A 20277-nucleotide genomic window follows, 5' to 3' on the forward strand; every position below is an offset into this window, starting at 1 on the left:
GTGAAGACCTCTCCCATAGTTTATCATTGTTTTACATTATTATTATTATTAATTATTAATTATTATTATTATTATTATTTTATGTTCATGTGCGTCCTCTCTCCTGTTCTCTCTCTGACATTCCAAACCAGGCCCCTTTCTAGTTCTGGGGCTGCCTGAGTCTAGAACCCTTCGTTGGCGTGAAAATTTGTGTCCTGTACAGAGTGACAATAGAAATAAATGTTTGGTTTCTCGTGACCAGCACGGCGTGTTTTTGTTGAAACCTTGGTATAAAGATACAAATGCCACCCAGCGTTTATGCTAAGCACCCCAGTCCATTCGGCCTCATACTAGAGTGGTTGAAGATTTTTTTTCAAAGGGTCCAAGGGGACTTTTGAGCTCAGAGGACTCCAAATTGTGGTAGCTCGCGTGTTTTCCTTTTGGGGTGGGTGTGTTTTGTTTGGGGCTTTTAATTTTTTTCCCTTCAGTCCAAAAATGGATTGAAAGTACTGGGCGGGCTGACTCCAATCCCTGATGGAGGGGGGGGGAATGTTTCATTGTAGGACACGAGAGGCTTAAGTATGGCAAAGGCTTTCATATCGTGATTTATTTGTCATAAGCAAATAAAATGCGGTTAAGCTGTCTCTTTCTAGACAGACGACTCTTTGCTTATTAAGGTTCGGAGGGAGGATTCTGCGAGGCCGGCCTCTTTCCTCCCGCCTAAGAAGGTATCGTTTTCCTCTGAGGTGTTTAAAGCTTTAATGAGTCTAATTTTTTGCACAGATGTTTCTGGGTGTTTGCAGGTTTTCAGAGTATTTTTATATTACAAAGGAGCTAGCCGGTGCCATAGCTCAAACTCTGACAAGCAAATAGATAATCAAGAAGACAAATGGCCTCTTTTGTGAAGCCCTGCTCCTGTATTAATTTTCATTTTCTTTCTCATAGAAAGTATCGAAAGTATGACTGGGGACCAAATAGCTTTCTGTCTCTGAGGTCCCAGTCACCCCTAGAATGGAGTGGGGGAAGGGGTTGGGGGTGCCCATGACCCTCACAAGCTTTGGGGCAGCACCCAAGAGAAGTGCTAAGGTCTGAGGGCTCCAGCCTGTGGAGGGGGGTGGGTTTCTCTGGTCTTGTGGCAGCCGGGATACTGCCACCCGCCTCCAAAAAGCTTGGGGCTCAAAAGAGCATTCGCAATTAAAAGTGGTTTTTTTTTTTTCAGTTGGTCCTGTCTCCCTCCAGAAAATAAACATAGCTGATTCTACCAGCGCGTTTTATTGTTATTTCTTTTGTATTCCTCCGGTTTGCAGCGCCCGGGAGTTTGAGGCTGGGTAGGGCCCAGGACACAGGGGCCCGTGTCCACAGCGCGGGAAAGGGCCATAGAACGGCCCGTGGAAATGCTTCTGGAAGCCTCATAAAAAAATTGCCCAGACCTGGAGGCTCAGAGCGGCGAGCTTTGTTTCGGTGGAATCGCGGTGTGATGTTTAAGCTGCCCGGGGATGCGGCCGCCCTTAGTGGAGGGGGAAAATAGTTCTTAAAAAGCATATGCCCCCCCAGGAATGTCTCTATAGAACCAAATCAAAGCTGCTCCTTGGAAGGTATGAATAGAATAAAAAAAAGATTTCTATGGAGCTTAAAGTTCACAGCCATTCTGTGTAGACAAGAGCTAAGAAAAATGTGAGAATTATACAGAAAACCATTAATCACTTCTTTTCTTTAAATACGTATCCTCTCTCCTTTGTTATTATTCAACAGCAAATCTCCGCAGACCGGCTGTTGGGGGAAAAAAGTGTTAGCTGGCTCTCCCAGATCTGCGAGGGGGAAAAAATTTGGAACCATAAAGTTGAAAACTTTTTTCTCTCAGTTTGGAAGCAGCCCTTCGTCATGAATGGGATCCGTGGAATTCGGGCCAGAGGCGGCGAGAGGCGCAAAGGTAACAAAGCCCCCGCCTGGGCTGTCTTTTTTTTTTTTTTTTTTAATCGTTTTATGAGCTCTTTTTACAAAGGAAAGAAGAAACTCTCTCGCCTCCTTCTTTTCCTTTTTCAACTTTCTTCGCCGGGTTTTTTTTTATGGTGGATGCTTGGGTCAGATTTGTTGCCTTTTATGATGACGGATGCTTGGGTCAGAGGGAGAGCGAGGGGCCTCACACCTGGAGAGTGTTTGAACTGCTTGGGACGGAGGTGTCAGAGCCCCTGAAAAACCCCAGAGAACGTCGTTTGGGAGGCAGCTCAGAAGGGCTTTTAGGGTTTCAGAAAATGCAGGCGGGCCTGGAGAGCTCCAGCATGTGTGTGTGCAAGTATGCGTGTTTTGGGACACGCACATGTGGCCAGTGTGTTCTGTGACTTTGCTTGTCTACACTGGGGGCTTGTGTCCCCTATGTCTGTTTACCGGGGAGATGTCACTGCCGCCTCCTGGAAAAATGGAATGCAGTTCTTGGATGGAATGCCCCAGGCTTGGAGCTGGGTATAGGTAGATGTCTTCATTTTCTTTCTTTCTTTTCGTTCTTTCTTTCTTTCTTGTGTCTAGCATGGGATTCTGGATAGATATTTGCAACTCTGGAGCAGGAAACTGTTCCGTTTACAGGCAAGGTTCTTTGGTGCCAGAATCTTCCTCTTCATCTCTGCTCCCCCCTTCTTCCCCTCTGGAGGCTCAGTGCTCACTTTGGTTTCCTTTTCCTCTCTTGTTTTGGGGGTTCTGTTCCCCCTTTGTGGGGCCCTGCTTCTGAAGGCAAGGGAGCCAGCAGGCTCTGGCTCAGACCTGAAAATGTGCTGGCCCTTTTACCCTGGGGCTCACTGAGGGTTAGGAGGCAGGAGGCTGGCAGGAGAGAGAGTTCATGGAGAGGCCACGTTTTCTAGGCGATTAGCTCAGTATTAGAACCACAAAATGACCTCGGAAGCCCCTTGACCTCTCTGAGACTGGACAGTGTGCTGCTCCTGGCTCCTGACTGCTGCCCAGGAGGGAAAGTCAGACCTCTGCCAGGAGGGCCCCTCCCGGGCTGTCCTGTGGCCGGCCTTCTGCATCTCCCTCTGGCCCCCAACCCCTTCTTTGCTATCTGGGAATCTCTGGATTGTTTTTCTGTGACTGTCCACTGGGAAGAAAAGGAGTAAAAAATTTAGCTCAGGGGTACAGATAGGGGAGGGAGGTGAGGTGCTGATCTGGCCCTCGGTGTAGAGCTCCCTTCCCAGGCCAGGTTCTAACCGCTCCCCCCACCATGTCCAACTCATGCCTCCTTTCCTCCTTCTCTTGGAGGGAGCTGAGGGAGGAGAGACAAAGGGAGGTGAAAGGAGAGGTCCACAGGGCTTCACAGCGCCAAGGGAACAAGCTTCTGGGTTCTAAAGAGAGGGAAGCCCCCCCACCCCCGCCAGTCCCTTGGAGGCAACTTTCTCTCCAGGTCTCAGATCCAAATCCACAGCTTCTCAACCCACTTTCTGAAGTTCCTTTGTTTAGGAAGCTAATCCTAGAGTCGCTTGTGCCCTCTTCCCCTAATCCCCAGCCCCATCCCAGCGACTCACAGAGGCCATGGATGCCTTCCCAGCAGAGGAGCAAGAGAAGTGGGAGAAGGGTCAGGACAGGCTGTTCTGCCCATTTCCAGGAACAGCTCTGCCACATTAACCAAAGTTTTAGCAACTTTTAATTTTAAGAGATGGGTGGAGAATTTGCTAACATGGAGCCTTTCCAAATCTCTATTCTACTCTGATTCAATTCTTAAAATCCACACCAGCTGCCGTTATTTTAGGAGGAGATAGAGACAAAGAGAGACAGACAGACAGACAGACAGACTCCAGCTGGGAAGAGAGGAAATATTCCTTCAGTTAAAACTAGGAGAGACCGAACCTTGCTGGGATGTGTGTCGGGTACTGATTTGCATTTTGTAAATTGTCTCCTGTAACTTGGGGTCTCTAACTCAGGCAAGAAATAGCTAGTATCTGTTGGTACCATCTCCTTTGTCCCTGAGTGGGGGAATCCACGCAGGGGCTGGAGGTCTCAGGCAGGAGAGGGAATGAGTAGAAAGGGGGTCAGGCCGCTCCTGGGCTGCAAACGTTTGGGGCGCATGTCAGATGTGCACCCATTACTCAGAAGGGCAGATAAGCTATTGTGGGCCCTCTAGAGGCCCAGGTGAGGAAGCTGTAGCCACCTCGGACTTTAGGAGGTGCTCTCTGCCGTGTGAGGGGTCCATTAAAGGGAAAGAGGAAGGAAACAATGGAAGGGAAGATTGGGGTTCATTCAAGGGTTTCAACCACTGAGGCAAGAGCTTCGAGATTTCCCTATTCCCTCACTCCCAGACCCCCAGTCTTTTCAGGGCTGAGCACCTCCAGCAGGCTCCCCAGCTGGATGGGCTCATCTTCTAGAATTCCAGCGGCACCCCTCATCTTTGCCCTCTCTTCCCTTCAGGTTCTTGGGCCCTTGCCGCTGGCCTTCTACTTGCACCTCTGGGGACAGAGGGGCTGCCCCAGTCCTGCCCGAGTGCGAGCGAGCGAGCCGGGGCAGCAGCGCCGGTGGTGGGTCTCCCTGGGAAGAGTGGCACGCTGGGGAGGGGAGTCTGGTTGGAAAACAGAGTTGGGAAGTTTCCCAGCGTGAGTTGAGCGCTGACGGATTTGTGATCAGCCATAAAACCGGAGCGTTCAGATTCGTAAATCAATCTCGCCTTTCTCGCAGAATGAACGTTCGCTTTATCGGCAGCAAGAAAGCGCTCCACTCGCGCTCAGGCGCTTGTTTATTTGAACATGGACATTCCCAGGATCCGAAAAGAGGGTGGGCATTTTAACAGAACCTGCCTGGCGTGCCTTCCTGTCATTCTGCTGTTTTCTTGTCCTTAAAGACAATTTCTCGGTTTCAAAGACAATTTCTCGGTTTCAGAGAGTGCTGTCTTCCCATGCTCCTGCTTATTTCTTCCTTCCTTTCTCCCTCTCTATCTCTCTCCGTCTCCCTCTTTTTTTTTTTTCTTTTTTTTCTTTCAGACTTTAGTGGACTGTGTTCCTATAGGGGACCATTTGTAATAGATCCGTGGCCAGGATCTTGCAAGGAGCTGCCTGGGCAGGAGCCAGGCTAAGGGCCCACATCGGGAGCAGGCTGAATTCAATACCAGTCTGTGTTTTGTATCTGGACAATCAAAGCCGACTACCCCCCCTACAGAGTGCGGCCCTGTTGGCGCCCCACCCGGGCGGGCGTCAGGAGCAGGGATTCCGAGGAGAAGGCAGGGGTTGCTCAGCCACCCCAGCTGGAACTTACCGGGGCCGGCAGGCAGGGTGGCTGTTTCTTTGGGGGGTTGGTAAGGCATCTGGGTCCTCAGCCACCTCCCCAGTGAGTTGGTTTTGGTTCGGACCTTTCCAGACAAACCAGTGGTGCCCCCTCGGCCCCTGCTCCCCTACCCTAAGCTGAATTTATTCTCCTACCCTGCCTGCTCCGACGGCGTAGGCCAGGCTGCGCCCGGAGCTGCTGAAGATAAGGCTGGGAATGTGCCGAGCGGGCGGCTTCTCCAGGAATGTCTTTTCTGCTCCCCTTTGCACTCCCACCCCTCCCAGTGGCCCAGGACTCCAATTCTGGTTGTAACTGGTCTGCAAGTTCTGGGGCCAAGCTGTAAGGGAAGGTTTGGGGGATTTTTGGTTTCGTTTTGTTTTGTTTTGTTTACATCTGGGACGAAGGCGTGTGTGTCCCTTTCTCTCTCTAGGCCTAGGGAATGGATTGGTCCTACCATCCCTCTGTTTAACCCTTTATTATGAGATTCCCTCCCTTCCCCCCAATCTTTCCCCATCGATCAGGCTCCATTGTCTGCTGATTGGGAGCTCAGGGTACTAACACCTGGGAAATAGGGACCCCGGGGCTGCCAGGCCAACTTCAAAGCTGCTTTCTTCCCTTTCCTTCCCCTCTAGTTGAAATCTTCGGCTGTCTTCACTGATGTGTTGTGGGTAGAGGGGGTCACTGGGATGGGGTGTGACATAGGTAGACAGACACTGACTGTCCACTTCTTTTGTATAGACACCTTAGTCTGGGATCTTTGTCTCTAGAGCGTATGCTCAGTTGGTCACTAGAATTTGATTTCCCTTGGTAATAACACAAGGGACAGAAAAAAAAGTCCCCCTTGCGGTTATTCTCAGCTGTGGGAGCTCCCGAGTCATCTCCTCACCCTGTCCCTTTTCTGCCCCTTCCAGAGGTACCACAAAAGATCAGAAGGAGAATTAAACCCAGAAGCCCCATTCTTTATACATATGTAACTTGGACTTAACGAAGGGTTTCTTTTGAAGCTGGTCCCTTTAGAAAGGTTGTTGGTCTTTTAGGAAGGGGGGAGTGGGCCCCACTAAGATCAATATCCTAGGAGTGAGAGAGAGAATGGAGTTGGGGGGAAATCTTGAGCTTAGAGGATGCAGAGAGAGGAACGGGGAGCTGAGAAATCCAGGGGCTTGGAGCAGGGCTCCGCGCCCACCCCACCCCCACCCCCCAGACGCCCCTGCAGACTATTTCTGCACCTCCACGAACTAAGCAGAAGCAGGAGGAGAAGGGAGAGAGGAGAGGTGGGCTGTGGGTAAGTGTGTGTCTGGGGGCGGGGAGGTTAGGGAGCTATAGGGAGGATAGGTATAGATGGGAACATGGGAGAGAGTAGGAGAACTCACTACTCTTCCATTGGTGGGTTGGGGGGGAAACCTATTTTGCAGGAAAATTTCTCCTCCTGAAGGGGAAGGTCACAGTGGTCCTTTGAGTCTGAAATCGAAAGACCCCCTTCCCCCTCCTGGTCACGTGATTCATTAAATAATTAATGCCGAGGTTGCAGAATAGATATGTATTTGTCAGGAAAATCGCAGCCTCGGTCTCCCTGTTTCTGACGTGCAATTCAACTGTCCTTTGAAAAACAAGCCTGTACCCCGAGAAAAAAAAAAAGAGAGAGAGAGACAGGGGGAGAGAGAGGGAGAGAGAGAGAGAGAAAAAGAGAGGGAGGCAACAATAAAAGAGCCCCGCAGCCGGAGCCACACCGCGGGCTGGGGTATTGTAAGTAGAAGGGATTTCTCACTACCTACCGCGTCTTATATGTCCATGTAAATTTATTGTTTGTTATTAATGTTATTGTCGTAAACTGTGACAAATAGCCATCTTCATTTCCTGCCATTTCTCTTCACACGGTGCTCTGTGTGTTTATACCCATTGAGGCATTGCATAGAGATTTTAGGAATATTCCTCTTCTCTCTCTCTCTCTCTCTCTCCCCCTCTCTCTTTCTCTGTCTCTCTCCTCCAACCTTTTTCTTGATTTATAGCAATATGGGTGTCAGCTTCTCGACCGGCATGCCCGCCATTGTGTGTGTGTGTGTGTGTGTGTGTGCGTGTGCGCGCACGCGTCTGTGTGTGTTTGTGAGCGAGTTGTGTTGTTTATGGCCATGTCTTCGATAAATCATTTCTCACGGAAAATGATGTGGAAGCTCGGCTATTTCTGCGGCCGGGAGAGACTCGGTCTCGGAGCCACTTCCTCCCTCTCTGCTCTGCTCCCAGGAGCTGGTTATTTCAGACGATTTGCAGTAATATATCAGCAGTTAATATGAAAGCTCTATGGCTGGAGGTCTTAAATTACAGCATCTGTGATTATCAATTAAGGCGAGATTTGTATAAATTTGGTAAACCAGAAATGCCTCATTGGCATATAAACCCAGTCAAAGACCACGACCTAATATAAAAATTATATTTGCAAGCCTGATAGAGCCAACATTCCTGAAGCAGCAGACAGAACTCCATTTTTTTCAGGCATTCCCTTCCAGGAGTTTGGCTGCTCTGACTCCAGCCCAGGGTAAAGAGCCCAACTCTGAAGGCACAAGGGACCTGGGGGCAGGAGAGGTGGAGGCAGAGGGAGAAATGGCTGGAGTTGAAGGCAAAGATTTTGGTCATCCATGGGGGTCAAATTGAAGCAGTGTGGGAAGGGGGCTGGAAGGATGCGGTTGTAGTACTGAAGTGTCATCTGTAGGATCAATGTACAGCAAGATGGTGAGAGTGGGGAAAGAGCCCCCCAAATTGGGGGGAGATCATGGGGACAGAGGGTGAAGGGCTGGGAGAGAAGCTGAAAGCCTTGGCTCCCCACCCTCCTGGCTAACAAAACAAGGAAATGAATTCACACCCCAGTAGCCTTCCTTCGACCTCCTGAAACAAAGAAAGTTTCCTCGGCAGTGAGGGACTCTGTGTGTTTGGGGCTAAAGCAGGGAGAAGTTCTCTAAGTTTCTCTAGAAAAGAAATGCTCCAGGAATCAGGTGGTCCCAGGGAGTTGGTGAGGGTTCCAGGACATAGGGTGTGTTCCCCTCCTTAAGGCCCCCTCCAAAGAGGGAGCAAATGGGGTGCAGATTGGGGGGGAGGAGAGCTGGTAAATTTCCCTTTGGGTTTCATGTGGGGGTCCCAGTCCCTCCCCATTAGAGAAGAGCCTGATGGTCAAGGGCAAAGCCAGAAGTAGCTTCTGGGGACATTCTACACTGCACCCCAAAGTTGTGGTGGACGAGGAGAAGAGGGCCAGAGTCTTTGCCAAGTACAGTGCAAGCTGCTGGTTTTTCCTTTACTGGCTGGAGCCCGGCCAAGTGACTTTATAGCCACGATTATCCATGATATTTAACTCTGCCTGCTAGTGTAAACCTTCGAGGAGAAAAATTAGAGCGACACCGCGCCCAGGTGTTAATTATTCATGGCATCAGCCTCATGGAGTGGTGGTTTAGGCCTCGGGGTCCTGGAGCAGCCAGGAGCTTGCTCCCATGCTCGGCTCCAAGGGGCGCTGAGTCCCGTCCTTGTTAACCTGCAGATTTGTGGGCAGGGGGTGGAGGAAGCCTCCCAGATTGGGAGTCTGGGTTGAAAAGGGTTTAGGGAAAAAGAGAAGGAGAGGTCAAGACCCTAGGCTGGGATGGGTGTGGTGTTACCTAGTCTGGATAAATGGAACTGGGGAGAGTGTGGATTCAGGGGCAGCTTTGATGGCACTAGAGAGTGTGGGGAAGAGGGAAGGTGCTGGGGAAGGCAGACTTGAGGGATGGGGGCTCCAGCCCTTCAGGCCTCCCTCTTTCAGTGTTGGAGAATCCCACACACACTCAGTGTGAGAGACACTCAGTGTGAGAGGCGAGTATGTATTTCTCCCTTACCTGGGAAGTTGTGTGTGTGTGTGGGGGTGTTCATGTGGGGAGGCGGACTTCACCCCCAAAGCAGCATTCCAGAACTTAGGCCAAAGTCTTGGAGTCCCTAAGAAAGGCGGGGAAGGATTACCTCTTCCTGGGAGAGGAGGAGGGACCCGGGGAGAAGGAAAAGGGTAGACCCATGTTTTATTAGCTTCTGAATTCAGCATGTTTTGGAGAATGAGAAACAAAAGAGGAAAGCTGAAGGATTTGCTCTCTGGGACAGGTCAGAAGTAGGGGTGTGAGCTGGGAACCAGTCCTACAGGCCTCTACCCCTGTGTTACCAACTATGCCTCCTTCTCTGTCTCCCCTCGTCCTGCTGCCTTTGCCTGTGACATGGAGGTCTGATCCCCTCTCTTTTCCTCTCTATTCTCTCAGCCTCCTTCAGTTCTTTGTCTCTTCTGGCCCTGGGGATACCCTCTTCCCTTTCCTTTCCCCAATTTACACTCAGAGTCTTCCCCGGAGAAAAAAAAGCGGGGAGAACCTCCCTCCCCACCATTATCTTTTAGTTGCTGGCTCCTTGCAGAATCTCTCTGTGTAAGGCCTAATGCCCTCTATCCAGAGATATAGGCCTGCTCTCAAGTCAGCAAGTTTGGAAAAAAAAAAAAAAATATATATATATATATATATATATATATATATATGGTTTACTTAGCCATGAAGCACCCTGGCTCTTATCTGTTCTGCACATATGCACCCCATTTGCTTTTGTGCTGTCCAGGGGATGAAGTAGAACGTATTTGGTGGAAGGGGCTTTCGGAAAGCTGCTGAGTCCGTCTTCTGTCTAGACTCTGCCGGTGTCCTTCTTTAGTAATGATAGTGTTTATCTCCATGCCTTTCAGAAGCCAGGCTGCCAATGCTTTAGCCATCAGAAGAATTGGATAAAAAGATGAGGAGAGAGAGAGGATGAAGGAAAAAGGGAGGGCCCCAGAGAGAGAACAAGCAGCAGGATCCTTTTCTGAGGGGAGAAGTTAAGGCAGAGCCCAAGGAGAAGATGACAGGGAGAATAAAGACAAAGGCCGGTCAGAGTGGCAGGGAGGCTGTCCTGGGACAAGGAACCCCACAACTTGGATGGACACACACACACACACACACACACAGAGTTAAGTGAGAAGGAGGGAACTAGAAAAGAAACCACTCACTTTGTCTTTGTGATGGAAGGATGTGTTTTCCCTGCAGATGAAAGGGCCCTGAGGCCAAGGGCTCCACATTGCCCCGAGGAGAGGAACAGCCTAGTGAGTGAGCCCAGAAGTGATTTCTGGAGATACTGCTAAGTCTTTCACGGACTCAGTTCACACTCACAGAAGACAGAGAAGCAGAGTATGAGAAGACAATGAGGCCGTGCGAAAGGGACAGAAACAAGGAGATGGTTAGAAAAGGCACAGGGGGAGAGAAAGAGGGAGGGAGGGAGAGAGAGAAAGAGAAAGAGAAAGAGAAAGAGAAAGAGAAAGAGAAAGAGAGGGAGAGACAGAAGAGAGAGACATGTTGAAAGAGTCCAATCGCTTGGGGAGGGCAGGCACGTGGAGGGGTCTGGAAGCTCCTGGAGACTGTGCTTTCTTTCCAGGCAGCTGCCCACAGCCCGGGGCTGACCCAGAAGGAACTGCCCCTAGGGTAGGCCCTTAGTCGGGAGTGCTAAATCAGGTGTGAGGCAGCTGGGGTAGGAACCCAAGTGTCAGGGAGTGGCCAAGACTGTCCTAGCGGGGCAGTCTCCTCTTTCACGGACCACCTTCAGTAACTTAATGGCCGGAATCTCCCAAAATTCCGCAGGGGTGGTGGCGTGGTGGTGGTGTTTGGGGTCATGCGCTCACACCTGGACCCCGGAATCCTTCCTTGGCCTCTCTTCCCCCTGGCCGGTTTGATCTCTTCTTTCCCTCTTCAGGGCGAGGGAGAAGAAGTCGGTCTGCCAGCCGCCTAAGAACTTTCCCTTTCACCTCCAATCCACATCTCCTCCCTTGAAGCCCCAGCAGGAACAAACGGATGCTGCCCTTACTAATCTCCTCCCTCCCCCATCTTTCAGGAAAAGAAAAGGAAAAAGGGAAAGAAAGTTCCTACCAGCCTAAGCTGCTTTAGAAAACTCCAGGGAACCTGAAAAATGCAAACCTTCTCGCTTCTCCCATCCGTCCCTTTTCCCCCTCGCGCCCCTGCTCTCTCCCTCCACTGCGCACCCCCACCCCCATCCTCCCGTCCCGTCCTGCCCAGAACTCTCTCTCTTCCCCTCCCTTCTCCGCTGGGCCGGACATATGGAACCCATTTCGCTGGTGACATTGAAGAGCCGCCCGTGCGCCCGCCTTCCGCCATGGCGCCCCCGGCGCCCCCCGCGCCTCGCCGTGCCCCCTGTCATTCGCGGCTCCTCTCGCCCGGCAGCTCGGCCAGCTCTCGCAGCCCCGATCCGGCTGCGTGCCAGGCGCGCCCGGCCGCCCGCAGCCCCACGCGGGCAGTCGCCGAGGGGGCGCTCCGGCTTCTCCGGCCCGGGACCCCGAGCGCCCCGAGCGCAGCCTCCGCGCGCGCTTCGCCGCCCCGCGGCCTCTAGGGCCTAACAAAGCCGGGGGCGGGGGCAGGGGCAGGGGCGGGGAGGGGGCGAGCGCTTCCGGGCCTCTCCCCGCGCCGCCCGCCGCTCCGGGGCCCGCTGGGGTCTGCACGAGCGCGATGCGGCGGGCTGCGGACGGGGCGCCCCCGCTGGGGCCCAGGGACCCGGGCCTGGCAGTCGGCTCCCGCGCACCCGCTGCTCCCCGCTGCCCGCGGCCTGCGCCCTAGCGGGAGTCCGCACAGGTAAGTGGGGGCGCGGAGCCTGGCGGCCGGGATCCGGCGAGGGGTGTGGGGGTGTCCGTGGGGGGGCGGGTACGTGTGTGTAGGGGCAGGCCGAGTCCCCAGCCCCCAGGTCTCTCTCCTGGGTCAGGAAAGAGGCCGGATCCCAATTGTGGAAGACAAAGATGGGAGCACCTTAAAGAGGCCGGTGGGTGCTGAGGGGATAGAGGGATCCGGGTGTGCCGGGCAATGTGGAGGAATGTGGGCTTGCACGCCGCCCCTCCCAACCTGTGTGTGGACAGGAACCCGGTTAGGGGGTGGAGGAGCTTTCTGGCTCAGGAAGGGTGTTGGACGCTCTGGAGGGTTTTCCAGGGGAGCTGGAAGCTGTGCATTATGAAGGAAATGCGGGGGCATCTCCTGGGGTTGGGGGGACAGCTGGGCCCTGCTCCCACAGTCCAGCTGTCACCATGGTGAGCCTTTTAGCACCTGGCGGGTTATTTGAAGCTGAAACTACAAGGGTTGCGGTGAGGCCGGGTGTTAAACTGAGAAGGTAGGAGAGGGGGTGATTTATGGCTTCAGAGAAGCTATGTTTACTCCCAGACTGCTCTGGAAACCAAAAACCAAACAGAGCAGAGGCGGGAGGAGCCCCTCTCCTAGGAGCGGGAGGCGATGCCAGCTTCCTTCGCTGGGATTTATTTTCCCAGATGTGGGGAGATGGTGGGAACTGTCCCTTTGCAGGCGCAGGATGTGGTGGGTCTGTGTGATGTATAAGGATAGTGGGCAAGCATGCACACGTGGAGGTGTGTTTGTGTGTTGTGTGAGAGTGTTAGCACGCAGGGGTACACATGTGCTCAGACTGGGGTCCATGGGGGTGCAGCGTCGCTTTGTGAGTGGGCACACGGGGCTGGGAGGGAGGCTTGGTGTTCTCTGGTCCTGGTCCTCTGTGATGTGGTAGTTTAAACACATTTTGCTGCCCTGTGCCCTCACCATGGGGTGGTGCTGGTCCAGAATGTGCTTTCTTTCCGCCCACAGCCATGTGCAGACAGTCCACTTGGACTGGTCCTTCGCCCCTCTGGGCCATGTGCATGGACTGCCTGATCTTCACTTTGAACCTTTAACTTTGCCATGGGAGGCTAAGGAATTAGTGAGCATGGCTGCGTGGGAAGGAGAGGAGGAGAGGAGAAAAAGACCCCAGAATAGTAGCAGAGCTCAGCGGTGTGACCCTGGGCCTTGGCAGGCATGGGTTCCACCATCACTGCTACAATTTTTCCCAAAGTCTCTGCTTGGGAAGGGGCAAGTGAGCACAAAGGGGAACAGAGCAAAAGAGCCATACAGGATGCTGAGGGGTGGGGAGAGAAATATTTTGACCCCAGATAGTTATTTCCTCAGGCCAATTGGTAGCTCTTGCATTTCTGTCTAGAAGCCTGGCTTTGCCTGGAAATTGTTTTGCATTAAATTTTCTCAGCCGCAGAATTATCTTTCCTCGCCTCCAGCTAAACTTGCATTTTTCCACCAGACACTTGGGCCCCGCACCAATGAAATCTGAGAGGAAGCGGCTGGGCCCTAAGTGGCCGTAATTTAATTGATTTTATCATAAATCATCAACTTGATGAAGAACCCGAGGTTTCAGTGAAGTAAATTGATATTAATGGGAGTTTCTTGAAATGCAAACTCGCTGCATTGTTGGGGCATCTTGAACTGGGGAGGTGGATTTCATGTGTCCCAGGAGCAGAGAGCCTGGACCTGGAGCTCGCAGAGCATTAGGGGGTAGGAAAAGCGAGCTTTGAGGGGTAGCTGCATGCAGACCGATTTCTGTAGAGGGAAGCAAGGCAGAGAATGGAACTTTCTTGGGGAGGGAGCAGAGTCTGATCCTGAAACCTTCTTTCTGGCCATTTTGGAAATGCTGGTCTCCAACTGGGGGAGAGGCAGCTGGGGAGGCTGGTAGGTGTGTGGGCAGAGTTGGGGGTCGGGTGAGAAGGCCAGGCTGGTACAATGGGTGCATTGACTCCTGGTTAAAAATTGCCAGACCAAAGCCTTCCTCCTCTAATTATACAAATTAATTATTTACTGCTCAGGTTGCTGTGTCCAAAAATAGCACTTTTGATTTGGTGATGGAGATAGAGAACATCCCCCCCCACACACACACATACATGCACGCACACACGCACAGAGTGGTGGTAAAAACCAGTGTATGAGCCTTGGGGGGGCAAGGAGAACCAGGCGTGGGGTTGGTGCTCAGCAGTGGGGGGTGTAAACATTTAATTCCAAGAAAAAATACTCTGCTTTTGGCAGAGGTGGTGCCCTTTATTGTCCGAACTCAGAGATTATATTGTCGCTCGCTTTTACATGAACAGACAGAGAACCGCAAGCTGTCAGTCCAAAAAGGGACCTGAGAGATCTTTTAGACCAACCCCTCCCACTCCATGCTCTAGCTTTACAGAGGGGACACTGAGGCCCAAGGAGTTCACTGCTTCAGATCACACAGCCAGTCTGGAATGCCTAGAATCCAAGCCTCCGGACTGCTGAGCCTATGGACTTGAGACAAATCACTCTCTGGCTGTGAGCCTCAGTTTCCCTGTCTGTAACAATGTAACAATGGTTGGAGAGGACAGTGTCTGAGTTTCTCCCTAGGTCTGACCTTGGGAAACTCTCTAGTGCTTGGGAGCAGCTCTCTTGTGTGTCCCGGAGTTTTCTTTTCTTTTTTTAAGATTTTATTTATTTATTTGACAGATAGAGATCACAAGGATGGGGAGCAGGCTCCCTGCTGAGCAGAGAGCCCGATGCGGGGCTCGATCCCAGGACCCTGGGATCATGACCTGAGTTGAAGGCAGAGGCTATAACCCACTGAGCCACCCAGGCGCCCCGTATCCTGGAGTTCTGAGGGTATCTAGGCATAGAAGTTACTGCATGCTTGTTTGCAAATATTCAGGGAATTTGTACGTGCCCAGAGCAGAGGATGGTTACTCTGACTGGCTCTAGGAAATCTGTTAGAATCTGGACCATTCCTCCTCTTGAAGGTGTCTTTATTCTCAGCAGAGAAGCCCAGGCTGAGAGCAATTGAGTTAGAAGTCAGTGGAGAGGGGCCAGCTAGCTGGGTTGGACTGCGATTGGCATTTGGGGGGGCATGCAAAGGAAAGGGGGAGTTCCCCCTCACAGAGGAAGGCATTTTTCTTGCCAGGCACTGGGTTGAGGCTGGAGTTATCCGGATTTCATTTTTTGAAATTCTTCCTCCTCCAGCCCAGGGACTGAATTGTGGTTTCAGAATTTGGATTATGTAATGGTGGGCCACTGCCTGTCCCCCCAGCCACACCCTGACCCCAGGGTCTTTGGGCCCTCTCTTTTTGGAAGAGGACACACTCAGGGTGGCACAGACTGTAGGTGTCTCCCAAGGGCAGCCAAGACAGAAGGCCTATGCGGTGGGTGACCCCCACCCTATTTTTACCCTTGTTTTCATCTCTTTCCCCAGCTGGAAGTAGATAAAATTCGAAAGAAGTGAGGTTCTCCAAAGTTGTGTGGTTGTGAGAGGGAGATTTCTTGTAGGGTCAGGGATATGCGAGGCCACTAGGGGACCAGAGGTTTCCAGACTGCCTTGGATAGTGTGGTCAGATACATGAGTTCTGGTGGGGGAGTGGGAAGAGACAGGCACAACTTCATCTTTGGGGTTCTGGAAATCAGAGTCTCTGTTTTGAGAGAGAGGGAGGGGGGAAAAAAAGACACCCAAAGGACTGGCAAGTCCACACTCTGGCCCTATCCCATTCTGACTCTGGGGTTTTATATTTGGAGGCAATTCGGAAGGCCTTTCGCTGATTGGTCATTAATCCGGTGAGTTATTGTCTGCTAAACAGAGGTCACTGGGAGAGAGACTGCAATCTGTCAGGAGAGACCTGCCCAGTCACTCGCAGTAGGCCCGGCCCCTGTTCCTTTCTTGCCTGCTTCTCCTTCCCTTCCCCAGCCACCCACCTCCTCCCCAAGCTGGCCAAGATTCGCTCCTTCTCCTCTTGCCCTCTCCAGTCTGCCCACCTTTGTCTCCAGGCCGCCCGGGTGGGGTCTGCCAGGCTGGGACTGAGCTGAGTCTAGACGCTGCCAGCCCCGGATTCAGAACCGGTTCCAGCGCCAACCAGGCGCCCGCCTACCCCTGACTCCGGAGTTGGCCCGCGGCGTCGCCGCCCGCTCGGTCAGCGCATCCAGGCGGCCTCTGTGGTCCCCGAGACACACTTAGCGAACCCTCGTGGCTGCCCTGTTTCCCGCCCCCCTGCTTCCCTCCCGCGCCCCTCCACTTCGAGTGGGGGGAGAACAGAGCTTGCATTTTTCTTCTCCAACCTTGGCGGCCTCCCTCTGTCTTCTTTCGATCCCCGCTTCCGCTGAGCCGGGTCTACGCGGGCCTCCGCGGGCCGCACGGAACCTTCTCCTTCCCGCTTCCCCTTTGTTTCCTCCCGCACGGGCCTTCTTAGAGAGGTGGGGGTTGGGAGTCCAGATACCAAGAGTCATCTTCATTAGCAATTTAATTTTACAACCGCCAGCTTTGAAATCTTTATTAATATGCAAGCAGAGATGGACGTTCCGGTGCGTGTGTGAACTCCACACGACTCCGCAGCCGCCACAAAGTTGGGCGGTGAAGCCGGAAAAGTGTGGGGCCCGGAGCCCAGACAGGACCAGGAAGAAACAGCTCTCTAATCGCCTCGCCCCCTGCTCCCAGGTCCCAGCTTCTCAGTAAGCCGGTGGGTTGGTTGAGCTGGAGGCCAGATCCTTGGTCACCCCAAAGCTGGTATCAGAAATCGATTTTAAAGGAGCCAGCCATTTTGTCCTTATTGAGAGGAGAGTTTTCGTTTGCTCTTTGGCGGATTTTTTGGGTCGGGGGTGGAGAACAGACATGATCCCTCCAAGGCCTGGAAAGGTGGGCAGCCAGGAATGGCTCTAAGAGATTTAACTCGCTCCTTATCCCCTGGTACTGGGTACGCATTTAAGAGTGGGGGAGGGGGGTGCTGTAGCGAGTGAGAGGGGAAAATATGCCCAGAAGGGGGCCATTTTTTCCAAGTTTTACCTTTATTATTAATTTCTGCCTTTGTTAGATTACCTTAAAGTCTTTATCTTAATCTTTTCTCAATTTTTCTTTTTCACAATTCCTCTCTCTCTTACACACACACACACACACACACACACACACACACACCCGGTAAGTTTGCCCAAATTTCCCTACTTGGGTCCAGGAGGAAATTGTTCACTCCTCTCTCTGGTCTGCCCCTAAATCATCACTTCCTTGTCAGGAGTGATAAACTTCTCTTCTCCCTCTTTTTCCAAACCCCAGTCTTCCCTCATAGCCCTGTGATATCTCCTACTCCAAGTCCCCCCGCCAAGCTCCTCACTGCCCCCGCCTTTGTCCCCTGAAGTTTGAAGGGTCCCAGCCTGCAGCAACAGCTCAGAGGAACCCGGCACCCTCCAAGCTGCCTGTTCTCCCATCCAGCCAGAAATCTCCAAGAAAGGAGGAAAAGAAGACAAGAAAGAAACCAGACTGAGACGTAATTTCCTCCCAAGCAGTTCAAATGGGCTGTGTTCTCCAGGATAAATAACCCCCCACTCCTTCTCCTACCGCATTTGGGGGGTGCGTGTCCTCTGATATTTTTCTCCAGGTTAGCTTTCTGGATCCCCAGTCCTCCTTTTCACCCCCACCCCACCGTGCCCCTGGGCTCCTGGTGTTGCCAGAAGGGACCACAATGGGTTGAGGAGACTCTGGGAGGAGAGGAGTCCTTCTCTGTCTTTGGAAAGCTCCTCCAGCCTCCCTCAGCTCAGCTCCAGGCCAGACCCTCAGGCAGCCCAGTCTCACAGGCCCGCAGCTGGCTAGGTGCCCTCTGGGGTTTCTTAATTCCTGGAGGTAATGCTGTGCAGCCCCACAGTGACCAGGTTCTCCTCTTCCCTCAGTTTTGCAATGACCTTCTCTAGCTAGTGGTAGCAGCAGCTTAGGAGAGCTGAAGGTCTGAGGTACATTTTTGACTTTCAATTTTGGGGAGTGAGAGAAAAGACCCAAAGGTGCCCTTTCTCTCAGGCCTCCGGAAGCCTCCCTGGGCTGAGTCCCCAACCCACCAGGCCCAAAGCTACATAGAACCAACATCGCAGGTCTCTAACCAGGGTCTAGAAATCTCAGGACAGGCTCCGTGCAGCCACGTACACACACACACACACACACACACACACACACACACACACACAAGCAGCCATGATGGCGTTCTTTGAGGGGCCTGGCTTGAGTCGAAACATAGGCTTGGACTTGGGCATTTTCTGTTCTTGTTACTCCTAATAAACAGAAAAATGGTTCCCACCCTCTATCCTCACCACTCCCCCCTTCCTTTAGCCACCAGCTCTCTAGGCAGGGGGTAAGGTCCTTGGGACGTCACAGTAGGAGTTTCTGCATGTGGTTCCTGTTGCTGGGGGCCAGGGAAGCCATGGGTCCCACCCACCCCCTGCTCAGCAAGGCCCCAAGAAACTGGCTGCTCCAGCCCATGAAAAAACTGACTTAGCGGGACTGAAAGCCGTAGGGGCAAGAGGAGGCCCGGGGAGCACTCTCTAGGAGAGTAGGACTCTTTCTCAGCTCAAAGCAGAGCTTGTGAGTAGGGTGTGAGGGAAGCTTTGCCAGACAAGGCCACCCTCTCCTGGAGGGGACAAAATAGCTGGAAACATCTCTCACCTTTGTTCTCCCAGTCCCATCTCTTCTGGTGCATCCAGATGGGAGAAGGCAAAAGCCAAGCATTCTAACCAGGAGGTCACAGGGTATTGGCTGGCTCTGTCTACTGGAAGTTAACAGGTTTTCCAAGCTGCCTTTTGTAGAGAAGAGAGACTCTCTGCCTTCTATTTTATCCCCTAAGCCCCGAGTCAGCAGTTAGGCAGAGTTGCAAACACTCCTGCTTTGGGAGATGTCCTGGTCCTCTGTTTGTCTCTCCTCCACCGGGAGTGGCGCTTCCCCACCCCCACCCCAAATCTGCAGACACCTACATTCTTGACTCATGGCTCCCTCCTACAGGCCTCCTCGCCTTTTCCTGCCCTTCTCAAACCCACCCTAAGAAAAGTTTAGCTTTTGTAGTCCTCCTCACTTGGGCCAAGAGCCATAAATCTTGCAGAGCTAAGAGAAACAAACAGGTTTGTTCTGGATAGTAATAATAACTACCCTCCTTCTCTTTTGCCAGCGCATTTAAGATGAAGCCATTTTGGTAGCTCTTCTCACCTTCTTAGAAGTACAAATGTCCTTATCACCCTTAGTCCCTTCTGCCTATCCGGAGGTGAGAATCTTAACAGAAACTTCTCCCGTTAAGTTCTTACAGCCTCTCTATTGCCAGCCGTGTCTGGAGCTCAAGCGAACAGAGTGCTCCTTTTGTCACCCTCCCCTCAACCCCCCTCCTCCTGCAAGATGGTCTGGATTTTTAAAATAATCACTCACCGCTTGTTGTCTGTTCTCAAAAGGGGGGGGGTGTTTAAAAAAAAAAAAGGAAGGTCTGGCTGTCCCCCCTACCGGTTAGAAACTGAGCCTGGAGATTTGCGGGGTGAGAGAAGAAATAGGGAGGGTGTGGGGGAAGAGAAGAAACAGACTGGGAGACTTGGAGTGGGGGAGCCAGGGAAAGAGGGCGGGAGACCTAGCCACCAGTCCCGGAGAAGTGAAACTACTTAAAAAAAAAAAAAAAAAAAAAAAAAAAAAGGCAGCAAGCCCCAGTGTTGCCACTGCAAATCAACGCAGAGGGGCACCCCGCACCCGCACCCCCCAGGCACCTTGGGTGCCTTTGACTAGGCCTCCCCACCTACTTCTCAGTTAGCATAATGGTTTACCAGTGGGGTGCGTTGGAGCTGTGAAATCCACCGGCTTTGCCTTGCCTGTGCCCTCCTCTTCCTCCCCCGCCAAAATCTCAATTTAAAAATTTACCTGTTCCTAGAAAACAAAAACAAAACCAAAAATCTACACCTTTTCTTTCTCACTTTTTTTTTTTTTGGAAGGGGGGGGTTTAAAAAACGGCCCCCTCCCCCATCACCACCAACACCTTCTTCCCTCCTTATCAGGCATCTAAGCTTGCTAAAGGGGGAGTGGTGGGGGTGTGTGTGAGCTTGTGTGTGTGTGAGTGAGTGAGTGTGTGTGTGTGTGTGTGTGTCTGTGTGGTTTTTTTCCCTGTGCAAAAGCAGAGGCCATTGTTACGGAGAGTAGGGCGTACCAGTCTTGTAGGGCAACCACACTGTGGCGGCTTGGCCGAGCCGGAGCCCGGAGCTGGATTCTCAGCGAGCTGAGCCGCCCGAGCACCTTTCGGTCTTCTTCTATTTTTTTCCCCGCTCCCCACCCCCTCCCTCCTGCGCACCCCCCGCTCCTAAGCCGAGTGAATTGAAGCGGACGCCGCGCGGCTCCTCCGGCCGCTGTGCCCCTCGGGCTCCCCAGCCGGGGTGGCTATTGGGGGGGGGGGGCGACGCA

The 20277-nt window shown here is 52.5% G+C and overlaps 1 protein-coding gene across 10 annotated transcripts in view; it reads left to right on the plus strand.

Annotated features, from left to right (window-relative positions):
- The window catches only part of HOXB3 (homeobox B3), a 40485-nt gene that overhangs the window by 14785 nt on the left and 5423 nt on the right, over positions 1–20277 (plus strand). For 3 of the 10 annotated variants that reach the window (XM_032319901.1, XM_032319903.1, XM_032319904.1), the window contains exon 2: positions 1732–1909. The gene's annotated coding sequence lies outside the window, so the exon portion shown is untranslated. The other 7 variants (XM_032319899.1, XM_032319900.1, XM_032319909.1 and 4 more) reach the window with 7 other exon arrangements.

This window comes from Mustela erminea, chromosome 18 (genome assembly GCF_009829155.1).
Source record: "Mustela erminea isolate mMusErm1 chromosome 18, mMusErm1.Pri, whole genome shotgun sequence".
In the NCBI taxonomy this organism is placed as follows: Eukaryota; Metazoa; Chordata; class Mammalia; order Carnivora; family Mustelidae; genus Mustela; species Mustela erminea.